Source organism: Larimichthys crocea, chromosome XIV, assembly GCF_000972845.2.
Source record: "Larimichthys crocea isolate SSNF chromosome XIV, L_crocea_2.0, whole genome shotgun sequence".
NCBI lineage: Eukaryota > Metazoa > Chordata > Actinopteri > Sciaenidae > Larimichthys > Larimichthys crocea.
In genome coordinates, this window is record NC_040024.1 from 13,353,472 (window position 1) to 13,377,821 (window position 24,350).

General features: G+C 42.6%; 1 long non-coding RNA gene across 1 annotated transcript; it reads right to left on the minus strand.

Annotated features, from left to right (window-relative positions):
• Positions 1-13,425: 13,425 nt before the first annotated feature.
• Positions 13,426-24,096, minus strand: LOC113747600 (uncharacterized). The gene is made up of 4 exons (XR_003463720.1): positions 24,025-24,096; positions 22,060-22,089; positions 21,280-21,354; positions 13,426-13,545 (listed from the first exon to the last, which is right to left on the minus strand). It is a non-coding gene; the product is annotated as an uncharacterized LOC113747600 (long non-coding RNA).
• Between the last annotated feature and the right edge of the window lie 254 nt (positions 24,097-24,350).

Genomic DNA, 24,350 nt, shown 5'->3' on the forward strand with positions numbered 1-24,350 from the left:
GTCAGTGCAGGGATGTCAGAATACGAGTCATGTGGTCCTGTTTCTTTGTTTGGTAATGGGAACAGGTAGCCTGAGAGATGCCAAGGTAGAAGGAGTTATTACAACTGTTAAAACCTAACCTCAACATTTTCTGTGTTCAAATGTTCCCCCAAACCTGAAGTACACCAGACACACAGCCACATCCTTCCTGCTCACGTGTGATTTTACCTTCATAGCTAATGACACGGAGTAAACTGAATGTTTGTCTGTAAACTGTTCAAAGATTAATTGATGTTTCTAAACGATCTATGGTGTTCCAAACCAGCGTGTATGGTCCATCAGGCTGCACATAAAGGGAATTTATTACAGCATTCATGGGAAAATCAATACAAATGTTTATATCATAATAATAACAGCATGTACGTGTGTGTGTGTGTGTGTGTGTGTGTGTGTGGTGGTGTATTCTTTAAACACATTGTCCTTTGTGTCAATGTCAGAGCCAGTCCAAGCAGCAAGGTGACAGAGTGACTGACAGCTCAGTCTGTTCCTGTGACTGAGACATTTTCCATTCAGCCAGGCAGCCTCCACACACACTGTGTGTCCTCAGCAGTTACAGTAGACACACACACAAACACACACACACACACACACACACACATACAAACAGGGGGCTGGGCTCTGACAGCAGGCCGTGATTGGCTGACTGGAGATTGCAGGTGTGGTTTAAGGAGCAGCGATGAATTCTGAGAGGTCGGTAATGATGTAACCGTGACATCAGAGATATCAGAGGGATTGCCACAATATGTGGCATCAGTCAGACTGACACATGTTCACACTGTAGTCAGGCTGCTTAAAGCTCAGACTCTGAATGTTGTGGCCGACATTAAAAAATCATCAAATCACTGCAGTGCATGAGCAGCTATAGTCATTTTGGTACACTGATCTGAATGCTTGGACTTACATAACACAGTGTGTGCTGTTAATGTGTTAACTGTGGGTTTGACATATTGTTTCTGTTCATTCCAAATCGATGTTCTGTGTGAGATTTTGTTGTCTTTCATAGATTATTAATGTTGGGTTTATGCTTGAATGTAAAGATATAGACCATAATGGTGAAAGTCTGATCTGAATGCTCGCAGCTGACTTTCACACAGCCTCAGAATAAAGACAGAGCAGAAGAGTAAGAGCGCCTCCTGTGTGTCCAGGGCAGAAGAGCAAGATTTGAACCTCACACCAGACTTAAGACGGTCTGAGAATTCTCAGACACTCTCAGAGGCGTCAGCTGGACTTTCAGCACAGACGACATGTTTGACCATTGTCACTGATTCACACCTGTTGCTGGAGTCTCCAAACACTCCATGGCATCTGGACACATGTGGTCACATACAGTATCATGTATGACACATTATACACTATGGTCTATAATGCCAGTCAGTTATTGGATGATAGCAGATTTCAGTGCTGAATTTCATTGGCACAGTTTTACTTACATCTGGAATATACACTGTGCCTTTCATGGCCGGATCAACCCGCTTACAGCGCCATAGGGCCCCTTAGACCCCCTTAGACCCCCTGTTCATCCCATAATCTGTGTTAACATTTATTTATGTTTGAATGTTTTTTTAAGTATAGTAAGGTGAGAGACTTACGGTTTGTATCATCATCTTGATCATCCTACATTATATTCAGTCATTGTTTATTACAGGAATATAGTTCAAAAATTGTGTTGCAACACAAACTTGGAATTTCAACTTGAAATACATTTACATTAAGTTAATTATTAAATATTAGTTGATTCCAATGAATTTCTGATTCCTTACAGTGGATCAAGTCAAACCAATACAGCGGCCTATCAATAAAACATTAATAGACATGAGTACAGCAGTGCACTCTTGTTTCTTGGGGCCACTGCAGTCCTTGTTCACTAATGCTGTGATATTCTTTGACAGGTGAACTGAGTCATTCCTGCCCACTGCTAAAATAACCTCTGTGCCATGCCCTCAGGGTCGGGCATACACACTAATAAAACCTGCACAGCGCTCAGAGGCATGAAAATCCTGAGATGAACTTCTGTCTACATACTAGTTGTCCAGGAGAAGACTTGATCATCTATGTCCGATTAACGAGGTTTGCAACCTTTTGGATCCTGGATCCTCTTCCACTCAGAAATACTACACCATCCATCTTTATTTCAATTACCTCTGACAGCTCTCTTTTGTCTGCTGGAGCTCACTGGGTCCCTAATTGAATCAGAAACCCACCCACCACTGATGTGTGTATGCATATTTTGAAGTGCAGGAGCTAAAAGGTGCTCCAACCCGCTTCAAGGTCAGATGTGTCCGAGCTCTAATGGTTTAAAGGTCACCTCAGTGTCAAGAGGATGAGCTGCGTTTACAACACACTGCTGGACCTGTCCTCCAAACCAGATTTGGCTTTTGTTCACAGCAGGCAGAGGACTGAAGACATTTTATGTCATCTGTTTTAGAGAACATGTTGTAGCTAAAATTACAGAATGATGGCAAATGCTACGCAATATCTACCTTAAAGTTGCACTAATCAATATATTTATAATAAGAATTGATCAGTTGTGTGATCTGTGTATAATGCGAAAGTGATGGCTCGTGAAGAACACCACAGTCAGCTGAGGTAACACCTCATTTTTTCATCTTTTAGCTCATTGTTTTGGTTTCGCAGTCCAAAGCTTTGTTGGTTTCGGGTCGGTTCACTCACTCACCGCCTTTTGCTTCTGGCATCAACAGATTCTGCGCAGAAAAACTTTGATGCTGCCCGTTCAGCACCAAACAGCCATCCAATAAAGCTACTGGTTATTCTAGTAAAAGCATTAAGCAACTAAAAAACAGATTTCTCAAAAACAGAGCTAAAAGAGGATGAATATAAACTTTTTCAGGATTTGTCAGGAGGACAGAGACACTCGACTGTTTGCAAACGCATTAATGCAGCTTTAACTTGACCAACATTAGCCACTCCTGGTCTTACCAGGCCAAATAAAGTTGTTGGGGCAAAACTGCAGTGTTTATTGAACTGAAAAAAAAAGGTTTGCTTTAAAATTCACATTTCATTTGTCATACAATGACTGAGTTATTTGTTCTTTTCAGAGTTACATACTCTTACTCAAGGGACAAAGTTGTATAGTAGAAAAACATGTAAAGGTCCAGTGTGTCAGATTTATTTACAGAATTGAATATAACTATGATCTTATTAGTGTGTAATCACTTGAAAACAAGATTGTGTTTTTGTCTTTTATATCTACATACACTGTGGGTCCTCTTCCACACTCTTGGAACAGGAGAATTAGGTGAGGTGGGTGCCACTAAACTACCAGTAAATCTAACACACCAGTGGTTACATTGTTGTGGCATATTTTTTCAGGTATGTGAAACAACGACATATGAATCAGAAATATATCCATGACTCTGGAGTTTTATCAGACTGTGAACACTGCACAACGGTTGGATTTTTATTAAAGTTATTTATTATTTAGTTATTATTTAATCTTCAGTTGTGAAGACAGCAGGGTAAACATCCAAAATACATCTTACGTACACATATTTGATTGTCTTACCAGAAGGCCTTCTACTGTGTTGAAGGAAAATTCAATTCTGTTAAATTTGATTCATATAGCACCAAAGCATAACAGAACTTTCCTATAGTATATCTTTATAATATTATCTACAGAGACCCAACACTTCACTTCACACTTCATGGTGACAGTGGCAAGGAAAATTACAACCACATGCAATTTTTTGAGTCCTCTGAATTTGCACCTCCAACAAAATGTTTTACTTTGTGATGATAGACGGTGCTTTTTTGATTATTTCCCCCTCAGTGCCTCACAGAGGAAGAAAGGGACAACGTCTGCAACGCTGGCAGACCAACAGGCGGTCTAACAATCTGTTCAGACAATCATAAAAGAAACATGATGTTGACCGCAATGACAAGCCAAAAATACATTTGAATCCAACTGTCTACTTTTATTTGCTTTGAGAACTTCATTTCCAGCTAACTGACAGACTGCTGCACGTTCCGTCTCCTTTCCTAGATCCGGGCTATAAGGAAGCCCCTCTCCCCTTCCTCTGTCCTTTCTCTGTTCTGGGGTCACCCAGAGGGGCAGTCAATGTCACCGCCCTTAACCAGTTTAACCAATCATCCAGGACCAGCTGGTCCCCCTCGCCTACGTCTTCACCCCAGCACTACACACACTCCCCTCTCCAGCACCCCCTGTGACAAATCGGATGGCTGAGGGTCCCTTCTCCCTTTTGGTACCCCAACCCCCCATAAGACCATCCCCCATAACCTGCTGCAGGGGGAATAATAGGCAGGTGTGTATTGTATGATGGGTAACACTAATTGTTTTTTTATGCATCAGTGTGAATGCAAGGTGTAAAGAACGGTGTTGTCATAGTCACACGAGTAAACAGAAGCGGGAGGTTGATGATGCTGCAAAGGCAAGGCAAGTTTTCTACAAGAAATGTGTGAGATCTGTGTGTGTGTGTGTGTGTGTGTGTGTGTGTGTGTGTGAGGAAGGCAGGACACCTGCTGCTGTCACCTTTACACAAATACCGCCTTGTCTTCATCCTGGAAACACCAGATTAGGTCCATTTAACCTGTACCATGTCTTATCATTCATACTCTGTATATCGTGTGGGATTGTGTCCTGTCATGCCAAGGAAATGTTGCACTGAGCTAAAAAAAGAAGAAAAAAAAAGGCTGGGTAGTAGAGTGTGTGCTGGAGGAAGTGATTCACACACACACACACACACACACACACACACACACACACACAGTGATACAGGAGAGGAGAGAGATGCCATGCAAAATAAGACTCTTCTCCTGCTGCTACAGGCTGTGATCCAGAAAACAGTGGAGTCAAAGACGTGGAGGAGAGTGTGACTAGGAGAGAGAGGTGGGGGAGAGAGAGAAGGAGAGAGGGAGTGTGTGTGAAAAAGTGAGTGAGAGACCCGGGGAGAACGTCATCTGCCTGGACTGGAATACCGGACTGAAAGCATACGAGCACCGGCCGGAGGAGGGACAGTGGCTCCACTGTGTAGCCGGACAGAGAGTCACTGTGCTCGGACAGGAAACCATTGCTGTTACGGGGTCCTCTCGGAGCAGCAGCAGCAGCAGCGGGGAGCGGAGCTGAATGCTGGAGGACACCGCGGAAAGTGACACCAGGAGAGCGGTTGTTAGTGAGTGATTGAGGGTGTTAGGAGGTGTTGGAGGAGGTGGAGGGGGACATGGCTTCTACTCCGATCACCCCAGCATCGCTCGAAGGAGAGACACCTTCACCCATCGGGAACGAGGAGCCCGCTACAACCAGACAGGTACACACACACACACACACACACACACACACACACACACACACATCTGCGCACGCCGTGCACACATGGATGTTTTCCATTCACACACACTGGGTGTGTGGGAAAAAACAACAACATGCAGAACTCCATTTGGAAATGTGTCACTTTAAAGCTTTTTAACTATTTCTGCAGGAGCCGCGCGCGCGCGTGCGTGATTTCACATGTAGTCTGACTCAGCAGAAATTCGTCTTTAATTCGGCATGCACTGGATTCATTCATCCTGATTCATTTCTAATACAATTAAAATTTAAAGTCGGTTTGCAAAGTAAACACGTCCCATCAAATAAACGAGCGGATGTCTTCATCAGACTGGATAAAGTTCAGATCGGATTGGAATGAGTGCCCTTTGGTGAATCACGCGCACCCCGAATGTAACGCAAGACTTAAAGACACATGCGTGAGTCAACGCCTTTCGATGTCACGCGTGTTTTTTTTCCGCTGATCGCAGTGCACGCGTAAACCCGATCGATTCGGAATGGAGTTTGGTGTGACGTATCGGCGCCGCCGATGCGCTGCTTGTGCGTCGCTGACACGGACACTGAAGTGTTGGTGGATAGTTTGCCCCATAAAGAGACAGCAGGCTGAGGCTGGGAAGGCGTTTCCCCTCAGTGTGACACCTGCGTGTCGGTCCAGATCACTGCTGGGAAGTTGTCTGTGTTAGTGTGTGCATTGAGCACATTAAAATATGAAAGATCCTATTTCCTTTTCATCAGCCTGCCAACCTGCAGGTTAATGTGTGTGTGTGTGCCTGTGAATGAGTCACACACAGCAGAGCCAGCATGTCAGGCAGTACTGAACACACTCACATTCAGCCACTTTACAGCATGTTGTCTTTGTAAAAAAGGTGAATTTGTTTACAGGCCTGCTCCAAATACAGGCCCTCACAACAGGTGTATGGTAGTATCAGTGTCACGGGTCTGGCGGCTCTGATGTCCTAATGTGTACACACTGCTGGAGTGGCAGGAATGCAGGGTGGATGCCAGGCTGCGTGTCCTCAGACCTGTGTATGGAGTGTGTGTGTGTGTGTGTGTGTGTGTGTGTGTGTGTGTGTGTGGGCAGTGTGTGAGAAGTGATACAGAGCTGCTATTTCATCTCTGAGGATTTTTATACCCAGAAATCCTGCACAGCAGTGACACTAAAGTGCACACGGCACGTTCAGGTTCATCATGTCTGCCCTCTGCCCTGTTAAAACATTGTCTGTGTTGAAATATCAGGGCTGCACACCTCGACTCTTTCTTGTTTACAAGGAGCCTGTTATGTTCTCTGACAGGAAACACTATAATCCCATGCTTCATGTACTGACCCACTCCAAGGTCATACAAGCTGTATACTTCCACACTTTTGGTTATGGTCCGGATTTTACAGCTTTAAAATGACAAATGTTTGCCGTTGCATGTGCAAATTCACGTGTTGAGCCATCATGAACACATTCATTTGCAAACCGTCTTCACTGTGCTGACCTTTTGTGGGGAGTTTAAGACATGGATGTATTATTAGAACTGAATGACGGGCCAAAAGATGGCGCCTAGTCAGTCCAATGAGGATTGTTCACCTGGTGCATACACTAATAAAATCTGCACATTTTAGTAAACTAGATTTACACTGAAATAATCTTGACTGGATTATTGTGCTGCAAATCAGTTTTACCTTTGGTGAGGATGATTCTGTGACATTTTAAGGTTTACATCTACCCAAAGGCATGCGTAACCATTTTGGTAAATGCGTTCACGAAAATTCGCCAACCAGTAAGATAATCTGTCCATTCATATGATGGTTTTGTTTGATTTATGTTACAAAAATGCTAAACTTGTAACCTGTTGGTTTACTCTAAGTGCATGGATGCTAAGACACATTGAAACGTTGGCTTGTAGTTGAAGCTATTTGCAGTTAACTTGTCGAATTTGTGGATATATTGTGTGGAACAGTCTTTGGTGTAGACTCTTGGTGCTCACTTCATCAGCAAGTTTCAGACAACATCTATTTTCATGATATGTATTTCAGTGGATGAACTTTGCGGTGCCCCTTTCTTTGCACGTGCCAAGGTTTCATCATCTTGCTGGTTAGTTTTAGAGTGTTTTGGACATCAGAGTTGTGACACAAAAGACTGAGAGTCAGAGCTGTGGACGGACAACACTCAACCATGCTGTGCCTGTTGTCTATTAAGCCAGACTTTTCCATTCAACCACAGTCGCAGTATTTCCTGTAAGCACTCCAGATAATCACTGCAAAGCACGGCACTGTTATGAACATGTGAGTGTGGATGATTTAACCTGTCAATTACAGGAGGCGTTTACATATTGATTTGTATGCCAAACAAGAAGCTGCAATACATTTATGCCAGAGGCCAGACAACAAAATTATATAAGACATGCAAAACAAGAACCTTCAATAGGAAATTCAGCATTTTTTAATTTAATGCTTGTTTGTTTAATGCTAAGCACCTGAAAGACTAAAAGTAATCAGGAAATTACCTTTGGGCAGCATTAGAACATTTCCTTTCATGTCTGTGTTAATAGAACTTCTACATAACAGACCAAATCCTTTTAGTGCATGGACCCAATAATCAAATATTTAAGGTGTGGCTGTGTTTTATTTTTGTACTGTTTGGGGATTTTACCACATCAAGACTTGAAAAGTCTCAAATTATGTCATTTTCCTGGGTTTGCCATCAGGAGTACCAAGAGAAATCCCAGTGAGCCGGCCAGCTGATCGACACATTGTGTCAGGCCAAGCATTAAAAAGAGAAAAGCAAAAAAAGTACATAACCCAAGAACCAGCAGTGTGGCGATTCCCAGGAAAGATCTATCTATCCAATCAGATCTATGACCCATATAACATAGTCTAACTCTTACTGGTGCCAATCAGCAGAGAGTGAAAGAGTGAAAACATCAAGAACATCCTTCTGTCGTTCTTTGTTCTTCTTTCCTTGGAGAAATACTCTCCAATTCTAATATAGCCAATGCCAGCAGCATCTATGCTAACCTCTCTGGTGGCTGCTGCAGCTGCTGGTGGTTCCTCAGAGGACACTGATTGGTCTGAACCACTGTTGAAGCCTGGCGAGATAGATTCACATGGGATCTTGACATGTTGCGAGTCCAACTGCCTCGCAAAGTTACATGATATGTACATAACCGTCAGCATGCTGACAGCAAAGCAATGTAGTTTTGCACCAACTAACAACTACTAACAAGCAAACCATCAGACTTTGTTATAAGAGATGCTATAATCACATCAAATTCCCACAGATGGGGCCTTTAAACGTTCATAGAAGTTCACATGAAGCACTCAGGAAGCCTACGACTTCCTCCAGGCTATGCTGCCATGAAGAACAAATGAGCTTCTTCCCTTCGTTTCACCTCAGAAGCTCAGACCTAAAAGAGAGCCGAGTTCCTGTTTGTAGCCGTCACAGCCTTCAGGACATTCATCTCCGGATGTGTGAAAGTGGAGTGATTAACATTGCAAAACGGGAGTGTGAGGCTGTGATGACGGACAGGGCAGTTAGAGGGGGGTGGAGGTGCAATTTCCCATCAGGTCTGCTCCTGTAGAGGAGGACATCTGCCACTCGTGTTCCTCCTGCCTCAGCCAAGGTCAGGTTGTGATGCAAGATATCATTCTGTGGTAACACTGGCAGTGTGGATCTGAGAGAGAGAGAGAGATGGATGTAAGCAGAAAGAGAAACTGATGGTAGAGGAGAAATGCGGTGCTTCGGTCGTGATCAATTAAAGGATGTTAATGTGATAGTCACCGGGCTTCGGTTTCCGTCTTAGTAGGAAGTATGGATCGATGTGGAGGGAGATTGAGTTAGGGTTTGAATTTGAGACGTTTGCTGGTTGAAATCCCAGAAGAGCTTAGATTTAAATCTGAAGGAGAAAGTGAAGGAAAGGCTCCCACACGATGCAAATCAAAAGGATAATTCTGGTTTATTATAACCTTGGTTTAATTCTTCTAGTTTATGTCATCATTCCTAAGTAATTGTTGAGATCAAGATGAGTCTAATGAACAGTTTGTACAAGGATGATTATTAAAAACATTGCAAACATGGACAGGTGGATTAGGTGGGTGGAATGACGTCTGGGTTGTCAAACGAGCCTTTTAATTAGGTAAGGGATGGCTTAAAATAATTCACCCTCAGTACAGTTGTCATGAACGGGGAAATTAGCTATAGAGACCAAAACTGTTTTTGTACCAGGCTGTAAACATGTTTATTTCTGCTGTGAAGTTGGACATTTGAACATGGGGACTTATAGAGACCGACTCACTTCTGGAGCCAGCCTCAAGTGGATGTTTAAGGAACTGCAGTTTTTGTCACTTGGCTTCATTTCCAGGCCATGGATGTTGCCACTTGTTGTGTACTCCCACAGTTTTACTCTACAATAAGAACTTATAAGCTAATTTTCAGGTGTACTTACCCTCACCAAGTTCCACATTGTGTAGATTTTTCAAGCTTTCACGGATGTTTGAATTCTAAACTACAATAATAAACTGTTGTGGTTTCCTGTAGTGTTTCCTGTTTTATTTTGTAATTCTCCCCTCTCCTCCTGTCTGTAACTTTACTTCCTGCTGTTGTTGTTTCCCGCCATTTTTGATAACGCGTTCCACCCTGATTAGGTTCACCTGTGTCTCGTTATCCCGCCTCCTCTCGTGTATCTGTCTGTCTTGTGTTTTCGTTGCTTTGTTTCTCTGGACTTTGCCTTTTCTTTGGCACTTTTTGACCCTTGCCTGCCTTACCACCCTATAAGTCTTGTATTTTTTGTCGGCTTCCTGTAGCATTAAAAACATTACATTACATTAACAAATACAATACCAATACCAGTATCAATTTAAAGGTCCATTGGTCAGATAGGAGGATTTCATTAGTGTATAATTTCCTAAAAATAGGAAAACATTATGTTATTATGACCTTAGAATGAAACTTCCGAGTCCGCCATGTTGAACCGCCATGTCGGAGGCTAGTTCACCGAGCTCGTTAACGTTAGCATTGCTTTCCATTAGATAGTTACTTAAACAGCTGAGTCATTCCTCCTCCTTAACTTCCATGCATTATTCTGTGATGAGTCATGGAGCTTTACGGTTTTTTAGACAGGGCTAAGCAGTTAAAACCTATAGTAGTGTGTCTGGTAAGTGTTGTAAGTGATGACAATATTTTTAGTGCTGTAACTGTCAGTACCTCTCACTGAGATGACACAAATATCGCTACAGGAAAATCAATAGTTACAGTTTTGACCAAAACAAACAGTGAGGATATTGTGTGTATATATTTATCGCTCTCAGCAAAAATGAATTTTGCTGAGAGCGAAAGAAGTCAGAGTGAAATGGTGGATAGGAGTGTTTAGGTAGTAGGTAAGGAGGTAATGGAGGTTGTGTGTGTGTGCGCACTCTCGTGCTGTCAGACACTGATTCATCACCTCAAGTGATGTCACTGATATCTCACACTGCTACAGTGATACAGACGCTTCTGTCTCTATTACATATTTTCTCCAGTGACAGAAATGATCACGAGAAAAGCAGTTAGTATGAAAACAACACAACAAACACAGAATGGAATGGTGTGTATTTGAACAGTGTCATCTAAACTGAGGGTGGGTTCAGATTGTTGGGCTCAGGAGCAGCAGCGAGGTCATTGTTGTGTTAAAGTGCTCAAGGGTACATAGTTTCTTCCTCTGCAGTCACAACGCCCAGTATCTGCCTCTGTCTCTGCCTCCACCTTGCAGGACATGACTAAGCATTTTTCCAGCAGAGCAGATACTTAAGATACTTAGGTGCAGCACACTGGGTGATGGGCCTAAGTATAGAAATCTGAAGATTGAAGAGAGAAAGTCAAAGAATGTAAGAAATGCTCTTCAGAAGCTATTTTTATTTTAGTCATCACGTTATCAACAAAATGAATGTGACACCTTGATAAACTAATGAGAGCGTAGAATAGATTATTAAAAACTTCTCACGCTGGAAACTTCAGTGCTCAGATTTAGTACTAGGTTTCCCATAAACCCTTTTGTTATGTAATGTAAAAGAAAAGAATTACGCATTCTCTTCTCTCAGGGATGTTTCTTACACAGAATCACAGTCAGCATAACTTTTATCTACTGTTTTTCATAGTAAAATCAATAATACTATCTCTGCTGCAATAAAAGTTATGATGTAGTTATTCCATTCAAAATGTACTTTTTTCTCCCATTAGTTTCTGTCTGTAAAGTCACAAATATCTAAAATATCTTTGCAGTCAAAGGTCAAACTAGTTATTACATAATTTTTTCAGTTACTGAAAGGTCGAGAATGTCTCATTGAATATGTATCAGAAATGCTTATTTAGCCTTCAAGAGGTTAAAGGTGGATGATATCTGTCAGTGGTGGCGAGCACTAATTAGCTCTAATTAGCTCGCCTGCAAACTGACATTAGCACACAGCGAGCTTATCCCCTGGTGAATGTGTGTTAGCTCGTTCAACACGCTAAGGTGCAAGATAAGACATGTCCACGTTTGTACAAAATAAGACACCAGTTAAAGAAAGAAGCTCATGTGCTTATTGTTCATACTCCAAGGCTGTATGTTTGTGTTGTGTTATAAATGTTGTCTGGCTGCTAATTTTAGCCGTGGTGTGCTCCACATCATGTAGCGTCTAGACTAGTACGTTTTTAAGCTCTTGAACGTTCGGCGGTTGACCAGTGAATTAGATATCGCAACTGCAAACTGATGTTAGTGCATCGTTCCCTATGGGTGTTTGTTAGCTTCTTCAAAAAGCTAACGTGACATATAATCTATAAGCGCAAAGCACAATAACACACACGTCAAGTAGTTTCAAAGGTCCCATATCATAGAGAGCATGCCTCCATACTAAGAAACTGAGCCTTTAAACAAGCTACCAGGATGTATGTAAATTTATGATGTCACAACTGTACAGTCCTGCCCCCAGCCACACACCCAGCATGGCCCACCTGTGATTGGCCAGGAGAGGCTCATTAATATTAATGAAAAGCACCTTGTTCTTTCTCATGCTCCAGTGAGGAATGTAAAACTGCTTTGAGTTTGCTTTTGGTATTTGAAACCACAAACATATCTTATTGATATAAACAAACCAACAAAACACTGGAAAAAATGTGAAATATGGGACCTTTAAGGTAGCACGACTAACGTGAGAATAATGGTTATCTGTATTTGAGCACACATGATGAATGATTGCACAGTCATCTTCCTGTCCTCAGCACAGAAACATGCTTCATCCTGATATATGAACCCATTTATACCTTAATGATAGATGGTGTACAGTACACAGCAGTAACAGACACTGGTAAATCAAACATGGCAGTAAAACAGGCTTTTATTCATGATGCACTGAACATGAACAACAATCCGTTTCACAACTATGTGAACTAAAATTTAGGAATTGGTCCTTTAATTATGCTTCATTTACATTTTTGGCAACACGCACCTCCACCTATGGACGTTGGCTGACAGAAATCTGCACGTCTGTAAAAATCTCATTCATCATCCTGCCCACCAGCCCCAACAGACCCAGCTATTCAGCCAGACGCCCTCCACTCACCTCAGTCAATATCCCACACATACTGTATTGTGCGACTAGAAAGATGAGAATCTCAGCTTTGTCTTCTGCAGGGATGGCTGCTCTCATGAGGATGTCTGAGAGGCTTTAAAGTTTTTAAGGAGCTAAAAGTCAAATCAAATATCAACAATCTGATTCAATGTCAAGGTTTTTATTATTACAGTGGAAAACATGATCATCACAGCATTTCAATGTGAACGTGACAGGACTGGTAAGGACATCTTACCATACAAGTTAATGTTTAATGTTCACATTAAAAAGACTGACAATGTGACAAGGGCACAGACAGTGTATCCAGTAACAGAGCAACAGCAGCTGTACCGACAAATAACTGTGATTTAGTTTTACTTCATTGATTCAGCCTAACCTGACGCCCATGTCAGTTTCTGGAGTTCTTCCTAAACCAACCAAGAATAAACAAACCAAATAGAAAGTGACATTTTCTGTCAAAACAGATACTATAGTTATGTTACCAATCGAGGACATTGCTGCCCAGCTGTGTTAAATTTCTGTCACTATTTTTCATAGATATACTTAGGAAGCTACAGTAGGTAGCTAGGAGATGACGTTCCCATTCTCAATCCTGTCTACAGTGGTGAGTCCACGATGGCCAGAAATAATGTTCCTCCTAAGAAGGAAAAAAAAAAAGTACACAGGTTCAAACTGAATATCTATTTTTGCACATTATGTCACATAGTGACCAAAAAATGTGACCCAGTAAGTGCTTAGTCTCATTTCTGGTTGTGCTTCGCTGTTACTCATAGTGTATTTTTGCTGCTCTTACTCAACCCAGTTAATTCAGTTCTATTCATTCAATTCAGCGGCTGATTACTTGCTATACATTAATGGAAACAGAGCTAGCTTAGATTGCCAGGAGTTAAATCAGTTAACAGGGTTGTGAACTCTCTGCACAGCTTGGATGCTATGAAAAGAGGGTTTACATCATGATTGATATGCAGTCTACGCTGAGGTGCTAGAGTGACTGTAGATTCTTAGTCTTGTTCAGTAATATGTGATTTACGGCACCAGCATGTTTGTCATTGACGAGAACTTGCAAGTCTTGCCTGTTGGCACTTGTTTCATGAACAGTAGAAAGGCAACTCTGTCCACAGTTTCTCACAAAGTTTGCTTGACTGGAAAATGATTGTATTGTTTGCATCTGAATGAGGCTGAATTCTAAACTGGCCTTATCTCTAATCAGAGGACAGACCGTCTTTCAGCTGGTCATGGCTGAGCGTGGGGGGGTTTGCGGATTATTGGCAGTCTGACAGGTGTCATAGCACACAGATGTGTCGTTCAGATGGCAGTAAACGGATGTACCAAGCTCAATTTGCTGTGTCATGCTGCTGTTTAGTAAATCCAAAGCTCCGATCTGTCCAGAGAGACTGCGCTCACAGATCTGACTCATTCAAGTTCTCTCATCGTCCTCATAGTTTAAATCCTCCTCCATTCCTCGACCTCACACAATGTCTTTGTTCTGCTTTGACCTCTCACTCACTGAAGTTTGATCAAGTCATTTCATTAGCAACATTATGTCTGTCTCTTTCTCATATTCCCATCACTTCATCCCCACAAATCCCATCACATGCTCGTCCCACAGACTCATCAACTGATGTCAAGCCAACCATGAGCCGTGATGGTGGGCAGTCGAGCTAAGCTGGGAGGAAGCATCAGTCAGACAAATACATATTAATCTTTTCTTCACTTTCAGGTTTTCACATGTAACTCTGCTACACTTTTATAAAACACCTGTCTGAGTGTCCGAACTCAACTGAACTCAAGCAGAAGTCAACCTAATCATTGGTTTAGCCAATTAATCAATGTCATTCAGATGTTTTAATCGTTATCAGAAGAAACTGGCTCCATGCTGGCTGATGGCTGTGTAACCTCCTTCAATCACATAGAACATATAATACTGTAGTGAATGGTGGCTGTAAGCATACACACAAGTCAACTCAGGGAACATCTATGCCAGTGTTTGAAACCAAATAAGGCCAATCTACTCACCGGTAGAGGAGGCCTGGTCTATCCTAGGACTGATACTCGATTAGCCTGCCAACCCCTGGCAACAGGCCAGATCGCTGTAATTCATAGTTTGCCCATTTTGCAGAATTGGATTAATCTCCAACTCCATCCTTTAACTTAATTACTCCATGGAGCCCCCATCAAACCGCCTGGCTGCCAGGATGGCCACTCCCTGGAGCCAGCAGCAGCGTGCAGATCTGTCTACCAAAACACTGAATGTGTCGGAGAGTAGTCTCAAGTTATCAGAATTTCTAGTCTAAGGTTCAGTTAAACTCAGAGCCATGAGGGGTGGACAACAACAACTACTACACAGACAGCCATGAAATTTGATTTGATTTGATTTGATTTGATTTGTCAGGAAAATTCAGTTAGGTAATCTTACGAATGATGAATGAAAGTTGTACATGGAATTATGAAAAAGACTGCCCTGTTTGTTATGTGACATGACATCTCTCTTCATTCAAGCTTCACACGTAGCTTCTATTTATAGACCTGTGCTTTGGAACTACAGAGGATCTCTTTAACAGATTGTACACAGTGAAGAGGTAGTGGAAATGTTCCTCAGTTGGTTTAAATTGGACTGAGCTCACAGTGGGTACCCATGTCCTTAGCTGTCCCCACAGTTCAGTAGTTTAGACTCCATCCTGGTTAACGCCATAGATGTAGAGTGAGCATGGGTATTCACGTCCACGCATCTCATCTGACCTCAACTAAATGTCCAGCAGTGGTTGTAGCTGAGGATCTGGATCCGTCCTTTTCCTTTGAGCTTCACTCACTACATCCTGTCCTCCTCAGACACTCACCGGCTCCCTCTCTGATCTGAATCTGAAGGCGCTGACAGCATATTTGCTCTGGTGTGGGCTCATAGAGACTATTTAGGCAGCCGTCCAGGCGCTGGGCCGTGGGCATGTGTCACATTGGTGGCATGCCTTCACCGGGCCTCCTGGGTGGTATATAAAGCCACTGTATGTGTACTCTGTCCATGAGGACACGCAGGACATGCGAGGTGCACCACAGCGGTACACCTCATTGATGGAATTAAGTGCAAGCTGGAGGCTCTTCTTGTTTTTGTGTGTGTGTGTGTGTGAGAGAGAGAGAGTAAGCAGCCTGAATAGCAGTCTGTGTGCACAGGGACGGTCAGCAGCCTCCAGGGACAAAGCCAGCACTTGTGTTCGTCACAGAAGGAGGCGGATTTTAGGGAGCTGTTCGTTTCCCAAAAAAAGCCCCCACACAATCGGTCATTTGATCGGACAGCGCTCTTTTTCTCTTTTTGGCTTCTTTCAGGGTCTTTTGTGTCTGTGTCCTTGAAAAGAAAAAAAGTCTGCCAGACCCTCCAGAGGCCTGACAACATGCCCAGACCACCAGACCTCTGAGAGATTACCTGCAGGTTTAAGACTGTTAACTGTCTGATGGATAAAAAAGACTATTTTATATTGAAGTGATCACATGGCTGTATAATGTGAAAGGTGTTGCTGAGAGTGACAAACCCACAGAGGTTTATCACCCTGCAGTTCCCCTCCAGCTACAGTGTACTTATACTTATTTCTGTTCCACTTAGCGGAGGTCAGTCTGTCAGTCTGGTTGGCGTTACCTGCCACATCACGAACTACGTAGCCATGAGGCCGGGCTCCCTACAGTGACTGTCCTCTGCTGCATATTTAAATTTGCACAAAGAGCTGGAGCTAAGCTGAATCTGAGGGTTTAGTTACACTTTAATCGTACAAGTTTTTAGATGCACGCTAAACCAACACCATCAACCACAAACAGCCCCAGAAGCACCACTCATCACCACTCATGACTGATGCAATCATTTTAGGTTGTAATTAAGTTTGTGTCTGACGCTGACATGTAATGGGGCTTTGATGGATTTTGTTGTGTTGGAAAATGAACAGTTCTTTCTGGGTTTTACAATAGTTTGCTATCTATGATATTTCTTTAATAAGCTCTATCTTTCAGGAGTTTTTACAAGGTAAATATTCACACCACTTCTTTCAAGGAAATGGCCATTAAAAATAAGCATTTAAAACGTGGATAATAAATGACATACAGGATGTTGTGTAGTGTTCAGAGTGGAGAAGTGGGTTGATAAGCAGGTCTATTTAAAACCAGTATCTAAATTAAGACTGTTTTATCATGTGACCTGCAGCAATCTGAGAGGTCAGTGGAAACGAGCGTCCATCTCTGCTTCCTCTGTCAGACGCATGAGCTCAGGAAACAGCAGCCAACATGATATATGTACAACAGCATCTATATCTGAACACACATTTATGTTTTTTTTGTGTTTCAGCAGCACCGACACTGTTCGGTGTGTTTGTACTTCTTGTGTGTGCAGTGCGTTGTGTGCACAGTCCCCAGAAGAAAATGAGTGTCACTATGAGCATGTGTGGTCGGAATGCCAATGAGACCGGAGATTGGACTGTATTGGAGAGGCTGATGTTATCCACAGAGTTGCTCTGAAGCAGTTCAGTGAAGAAAACTAATGAGCGTCCTACACGTGTCCTGCGCGTGTGTTCTACATTTATAGTCCGAGCATGTGACTAATATACCTGCAACAACAGGCTCCTGTGCAACTCTGATTACTCTGTCTGGCCCTGTTTGTGTGAAGAAGGGAAAGAATTTGAAGCCTCCTCTTGTCGGCATCAGTTAAAGGCCACAGTGTAACCTCACACTGCCTGTTGAGTTTTTGATTTATTTGAAATATCTTAAAGGCGGTGCTGGCATCCAGGTCCCCACACTACAGGTCATCTCAGAGAGGTTATGTATTGTATATTCAGAAAGCAGATCATCCTCACCACATCAAATGTACCATCTGTACAGATGTTAGGGACCTCTGGTGTAGCAATACAACTCATCAGGAACTTCAGTTCTTTCTGTTAGTCTCTATCGTCTGTACCTCTATGAGGCAGACTGATAAAAGCTCCAGGATAATCACAACTTTTTACTCAGGATTAACCTTTTCCATGTCATGGATGATGTGTTTTCACCTGATTCCACCTTCAGTCACGTCCACTTGGCCTTGACAGCTGAATTCACAAGCTCACAAAATAACAAGAGCATTTTAAGCCATGCGCTTGTGTCCGAACACAGTGGTTCGAACGAATCAGCATTCCCCGAGGAACTACTGGCAGCTTCTGCACGAGCTAGAAGATACAGTTCTTGGGGTTAAACTACCTGGTTACTATGATTTGATTATAGTTTATTGTCTTAACAACTTAGATTAAGAAAGCCACTGATGTGTTCATATGAGAACTTTCTTTTTTTCCAGATTTAAAAATTCTAAATTAGAGGTCAAGTGATTTTTGAAAGATGATACAATAATGATTGTTCGGAGCAGGAACATCTCCTATCCCAGTCACAGTTTAAGATTAACAAAGGTAATACTTCAGTCAACCTCACAGCACTGTTTCTTTCAGTACATGGTCACCAACAACCAGGTATTTCAAAATGGCAATAACAAACAACAAGAAGCATCTCAGTGTATGATATTAAGTGCTCAATACAAAGCACAGAATACACAGAAAAAAACAAAAAAACTCCTCATTGGGATCCCCAAAGATTAATTAAACAATACTCAGTTTGAGACATACAACTGTTGGCCAGTAGTGAAACATCTTGCATTTTGTAGACAAGCTTAGTGATTCTCCGACAAATCCAACAGTTTACCTCCCTTGAATTGGCCAGTACATTGATGCTGGCTCCAGGGAGGGGCCGTCCTGGCAGCCAGGCAGTTTGATGGTAGCTCCATGGAGTAATTAAGTCAGTAGATGGGAGTTGGAAATTAATCCAATTCTGCACAATGGGCAAACTATGAATTACAGATTTGGCTCATTGCCAGGGGTTGGCAAGCTAATCGACCATCAGTCTCAGGATAGACTGGGCTTCCTCTACTGGTAAGTAGATTGGCCCATTTCGGTTTCAAACCCTGGCATTGATATTCCCTGAGTTGACTTGTGTGTATGCTTACAGCCGCTAGTTGCTACTGTAGTGTACACTCAGCACGACAGGTGGAGGCTGCACAGCCACCGGCCAACATTGGTGCCAATTTCTTCTGGTAATGGTCCTATCGGTGCAGATTAATCTGCCAAACCGATGGTTCGTCTGTACACCACTGTATGTAAAATAACACGAGACTGCAGCACTGAAACCTGAGTTGGTGGCCTTCCTTGATTGAACGACTGGAACAGACAGTGGAAACAGAGTGTTATATTGACGCTGACAAACTGCGGATCGGTCATTGCAGATTCCTGATCAATAATGTCAGCATACTTATCTGGCCAATCAGATCGCTGCCTCTCTCATGAGTAGCGCTTGGAAAGGTCAAAACAGCAGAATTCATCTTCCTCTGGAGCAAAGTATTGAGCAGAAAGACATTCTGAAGATCTGCTGCTAGAACAGCATCAATTACAATAGATTGGTTAAGTCAGAAGATTTGTGTCTGATTCTCTGAGACATTTAAACCTTTCCATAGAAACCAAGCAGCAACCTCTGTGGCTGTGAAGTGAAGCCAATGCAGAAGCGTCATAAACTGCAGTTCCTCAAACGTCCACTTGAGGCTGGCTCCAGAAGTGAGTCAGTCTCCATAAGTCCCCATGTCCAAATGTCCAACTTCACAGTAGAAATAAACATGTTTACAGCCTGGTACAAAAAACAGTTTTGGTCTCTGTAGCTAATTTCCCTGTTCATGAAAACTGTACTGAGGGTGAATTTATATACAACTCACCTGTTCATATATATTAAGGCTTAAAGTTATGCAGGATTAAGAGCGTGGACACTTTGATTGGCAGGTGGATGTCATTAGAGATGGCTTGTTTGAGCACCCAGGTGTCATTCAGCCCACCTCAGCTCCACCCACGCTTTGCCCATTTTTAGATTATCCTGCAGAGGACAGCCAAGACGGCAACTGCCAAAGCGACCACACTGAGATTCACAACGTCAACGTCACAGAGACTACATCCATGTTTTATACAGTCCATGGCTCAAACCCAGGGCCTCCTATTGACAGTGACTTCAGTATTTAGGCTTCAGAATTGTTCTGTTGTCTTGTTGATTTAATGTCTTTTAAATTATGTAACATGGTTCCTAATGCTAAGATGCTACACACACAGTAGCACTTTCTAAATAGTCTCATATGGTACGCTGTATCTATACTGCTTCTCTGCAGCTTAATTAGCTTGCCTTTGGTGAATTGATATCATTTAGTGCTGCTAGCAATACGAGAACTAGTTTATCTACACACACACACACACACACACACACACACACACACACACACACACACACACACACACACACACACACCATTCCTACACACTGTCCCCTCTCATCTGTCCCTGTCCCATCCATCAGAGCTCTTCCCGCCTCTCTCGGTCCATGCTGTCAGGAGGGGGATTGACGTTCAGAGCAGGCCTTGAGGTGAAGGTTGTTATGGCCCAGCAGCCAGTACGTTTGAACTCCCATTATGGCACGAGGATACTCTGTATGCCGCCCAGCACACGGCCGATCAATAGCACTGATGGGGGGGTCCTGTCTGCAGGGTGCTGCATAAGCACGCTGATGACACACAGTCAATTTCATCAGGCTCTTCTCTCTGGTCTTATGAACTGGTTAACAGTCTTCAACACACACACACACACACACACACACACACACACACACACACACACATACACACACACACACACACACACACACGTGCTGGCTTTGCCTTGTAGTTGTTGCACGTGGACATCAGCCAGTGGAACAGTGTGTAAAGAGTTGTTTGTTTGTGTGTGTGTGATTGCTTGGCAGGAAATGTTGGAAAAATTCTGTCTAGTGAATGCATAATCCTTGAGGATTTCATGCTTTCTCCTCAATATTGTTTCACTTACAAATGATATTTTAGGAATGTGAACGTTATGACTCAACAGCTAAATATAGTAAGGCAGTCAGATGTAAGGGCCGGTATGAAAAAGACTTGTCAGAAAAGAGGGAATGTGTTGTAATATTTCTTTTGTAGAAGGGTGACCAGCTGCCAGACATGAGTTTTTTCCATCACAGTCAACCTGCAGCTCAGTGGATCAGTAGAACACACACAGATCTTTGCAGTTTCTCAGTCCCAGTTTTAGAACTACAAAAAATACACAACACTTGTGTTTTTATTTTTGGCCGTGAAGTGCAAACACAGAACGTCAAAAACTGCACTTCCTCAAACGTCCACTTGAGGCTGGCTCTGTCAGTCTCCATAGGTCCCCATGTTAAAATGTCCAACTTCACAGCAGAAATAAACATGTTTATTCTAATTTTCTAAATTTCCCCGTTCATGACAACTGTACTGAGAGTGAATTTTTATACAACTCACCTGTTCAGAAGGCAGGACAGGCCACATGGCAACAAGCTGAGCCACCACACTGAGCTTCAGCAGCTCTACAGAAACCTGTGGGTGATGGCATGGAGATAATATCCATGATTTATTATGTCTATGACTAAAACCATATAAACATTAATGTAAACTTCCAGTTAAAATTTCAAGGTGGCTTGTTCTTGTTTCTTGTGTGTATCAATAGTTGTGATAAACTCTTGTATAATAACAGAATGTAAACGTTCAGTTTCACGTTTCAGAGATCACAAGAGCTCCTTCTCTTCTGGATGTGACATCATTAAGTCAGAGCGTCGTCGGGACATTTGCAACGCTTTTTTTCAGAACAACGTGTTGGAATGATTTTCCATGATGTCGCCTCGCGTATGAAATGTAACCCATCTCACCCCAGAGAGAGGGGCTGTATCTGGGTGAGGCTGGGTGTGCCTTCCCCCTTAGGTGGACAGTTTAAAGAAAGTTTGACTGAATCGCTCACAGTGCATTACATGTCATGTGTCAGATTGTGAAATGAATTATGCCTGGTTACATTACGTTTACTAAAACAAAACAACCGTCCAGGGGTGGGGGACTGCTCTTTCTGAAATGGCTCAAGCTTGGCGCTCGCTCAGTGTCGCTCGCTGCTCCAATTCCAATGATGGAAGACTCTGGAGGAAATTAGATTAGCTTTTTAGCAGTGCTAAGCCAGGTTTGGCTTTAGCTCAAGGCTTAGCTGTGCCGCTGCACTGCTGGGTGTACGGTATGGTTCTGATGCAGATGACTCACCCTCATCAAGACTTGGGTCGTGGCCAAATGCTGAAAATGAATAAAAACATGATGAATCATGATGAATCTGTTTTCTTCTTTCTTGGTGTCCACCCTAAAATGTGCACTGTGCAACAGAATGTTATGTCATCTGGAACCTTAAAGCATAAGGGCGGCGTACAGTGAGCCTTCATACCAATGTTTTGATTTCATATCTATCTATCACAGCTGTGTAATCCAGGGTTTTCTATTGTGTTGGCTTTATATGCATATTTGGCATATTATGTCTATTTTATAGACTTGTACACAGGGTTGGGTGTAAAACCTCCATACTATTCCAGAACTGACTAAACTGACTGTAGCACAGAGGGTTGAAAGCTGTTTCATGTGCAAAACTTGTATATGCTCCATGTCTGACTCCGTCCTGTGGTCCCTGTCATCACTCTCTGCTTTCCTGTCTCTCTAAGGCTGTCGTGTCAAATAAAAAAAATGTCAGAAAAAAAGAAAAATAAATCTCCAAAAACACACAATCTGTTTGTTTTTCACAGGATATATTTCTCTGGAAGATCTTTAATGTCAATCACAAATTGCTGACATAAGCAGCTGACTGACACGGGATTCCGCAGGTCATGTCAGTCCTGATCGATCAGTCGGGTTACACGCTGACAGTGCTGACTTTACACTCATCTTCACATCAGGACATGTTTGTTTTCAATGTGCCCTGAGCTAATGGAGGAACAATTCAAAATCATTTATTATACCAATTGTCTCTGAACTTCACACCCACCCTGTTGTTGTTCCTCGAGGTCTTGTGTGTTGTGTGTGTGTGTGTGTGTGTTTATCGCCGCTCTTTGTATCCTGTTAAATCGACTCCTCCTCTGTGTGTAGCGATGACTGCTCTTTGTGGTTCTGTGGTTGCAGCTGTTGTGCGATTTTGGTCAAAGTGATGTCATGGTTTGAACATCTCTCCAAAAGCTAATTATGTCTCCATACACTCCACTGCAATTAGCTTTTTGTGTGTTAAAGAGGATGCCAGTTTCCTTTTATGGCTGCTATACAAAATCTATTATCTAGCCTGCATGAGGCCTGCATGTGTAAATGTGATTGTTTAGTTAACGTCTCGCCTGGTGTGGAATGCCATGTGGGTCAGAATTCCATAAATACATAAGAATGATGGATAAATACAGGCATGTGTGGCTCGTGACAAAAGCATTAAAGAGGAACTCCACCCTCAGTATTTTCTGGGTCTGTACACATAATCACACAGATTCTTGTTGTCGTGTGATGTTAGTGCTGATTTGTCCAACAAACACAAGGCTCAACATCAGCGTGGATTTGAAAGTTTGGTTCAACAAATTCTCTGGCCTGTGTCACTGTGATGAAAAGGCAAGACTCAGATCTGTTCTTCATGTCGCTGCTGATTGGACTTGTTCCTCATCTACAGACCAAATTATTTTCTGATATCTGGGAACAAACGCACTGTTTGATTTGCCAAATGACATTTGCTGTATGTGGGGTTGCATCATCTACCGCCATCACGAATCAATGCATGCAACTTAAGGGAAGTGCCTGCTAGCATCACAAAAAAAAGAGAAGATTACGATAGTTCCCCCATATCAATGATCCTAATGTTAATAATCTTATGTGATAAATAAATGAATGTTCGTTTATTATGTCAGTCATTTTCTTGAACATCCCTGACTTAGAGCAGAGCGGCATATATTTTGCATTTTGCATATTTGGCATAGTTTTTGTATGCTGTCACGTGACCTCGGAGACGTTTTTAGAATCTGGACCCTTCTTTTAATTTGGACGCTCAGACTTCCACAGTCTGTCAGTGGTAAAGTGAATGTGTGGCTGGCAGCCTCAGTGTTTCTACAGCAGGGGGCTCTAATCCATTCATCTCTCTCACTTAGCACAGATTGTCCGTGTGTGTGTCACGTTCATGTGTACATGTGTGGTGTAGAAAGCCCCATGCTTCCTTACCTGTGTGACTCCTGGCTGCTTTCTGTGTGTCATGCTTTGAAGTGTGAGCGATACTCACTCCCTGCTGTCTCGTCACCCTGCTGTCGACAGTGTGCATGTGCTCTCTTAAGGGTTGTGTGCAGCGTTTGTCATCATGACTGACCACATTTCTGTTGACAGCTTTTCAAATAACTGATCTTTGGACTTGGTCTTGATGATGGACGCTTGCCCAGACAGACAGATTGTTGGTTGAAATGGCCAAACGTTGGTCATCGCTGTGACTCCGTCCATCTCCTTCTCATTTCCTCTCCTGATCTTTGGTATTTTCACAGTGAGGTGGAAACACT